The sequence below is a fragment of the Phoca vitulina genome, unplaced genomic scaffold, assembly GCF_004348235.1.
Source record: "Phoca vitulina isolate PV1807 unplaced genomic scaffold, GSC_HSeal_1.0 scaffold63, whole genome shotgun sequence".
NCBI lineage: Eukaryota > Metazoa > Chordata > Mammalia > Carnivora > Phocidae > Phoca > Phoca vitulina.
This window is the reverse complement of record NW_022589766.1, coordinates 9282252-9283844: the sequence shown is the minus strand read 5'-3', so window position 1 is coordinate 9283844 and position 1593 is coordinate 9282252.

Here is a 1593-nt window from a genome sequence, read left to right as displayed (position 1 = left end):
GTACCATGAAATCATAGAACAGGAGTAATTAATTCTTCCTGGAAAAGCTTCACAGGAGAGGTAAGTTTGAGCTGGGTTTTGAAGCATGATTAGGAGTTTTCCAAGCAGATGAGTTTTGGTGTTATAGAAATAAGAATGTTTAAATCTAAGAATTTAGATATTTATAACATTCATCTATTAGTGGAATATTTGTCTGTTTGTAATCAACCTTTAAAAATTGCTCTCGCATACAAAACAAAAAAACAACAATAACAACAACATCAAAATATTAGTTTTATTGGTAAAGTTGCTTTGGAGAACACAGCTTTGACCTGTAGCTCCAATTATACTTCCTAGTATTTTTCTCTTGAATTGAATTGAATTGGTTTACCCAAACTAAGGTGGAGGAACTAAGACAACTCAGGGCTTCTCTCCCAACCCCCGGGCCAGAGCCCATTTCCCTAAGCAACACTTGGAAGAAAGAAGACTCCTCGTGTCCCAAGGAGGGCTACTCGGAAAACAAGAGAGAGAGGAGCCTGGGCTGCATAAACAGTTATGTTTCTCCACATCTCCCCATCAGATATATCAGCCCTGCCCACCCCCTTTATGTACCTTCTCTTTAGGGAGAATAAGTGAAGGGAGAGGACTGGAGCTCTCTTCTCTATACTTCCTAAAAGTTTCTATTTTATGGGGTGAAATAGAAATTTAGGAAGAGAAAAAAACTGTCCCTCCTAGTCTAGAGTGTTCAAAAAATGGAGCTGAGTTAGTGAGCAGCATGGGTGATGTTTCCAAAGATGCATGAGAAAAGAAGTAGCAGGGAGGACCCAGAGAGAACAAAGTCAAATCCATGCTAGATACACTTCTCTGCCTGGGAAACATCTATAGAGCATGTCTAATGGGCCAGAAATTATTATAAATTTGGGGGCTTGAAAGGTGAACAAGACATGGTTCTGAGGCAAACTCACGAACAATTATTTTCAATATGATACACTGTTATTTAGGGGTTGTTGGATGCAAGCAACAGAAACTGACCTAAAACTATATTTTTTAAAATTTTTTTAAAAATTTGCCTTTTATTATTAATACTGGCATGCGATTACCATGCATTTTTAAAAAATTTTATTTTATTATGTTATGTTAGTCACCATACATTACATTGTTAGCTCTAAAACTTATCGATGAGGCTACTAACAAATGAATAAATCCAGACAAATGCCTCTTTAGAAATTTCTGATTAAGCCTAAAGAAAGAAGGTGGTCATTATTGTAAGGATTTGGACACCAAAAAACCCCAAACCCCCAAATCCAAAAACAAAACTAAAAAACCCAATACTGATTTCCTGATAAAATTCAGAAGAAAATTTTGAAAAACTCAGATTTTATAATGATTCTCCTTTGAGAGACCTAATGTTGCTTAATAATCTCTTTTGTTTCTTTAATCAGTATTCTAAATAGATACTGCTTCTCTATTTCTCTTTTATATGCTGCTATTTTATTCCAACTTACTCTTGTGGTCTGTACAAGAGTTGATAAAATATTCTTTCCTTCCTTCCTCCCTCCTTTTCTTTTCTTTCTTTCTTTCTTTCTTTCTTTCTTTCTTTCTTTCTTTCTTTCT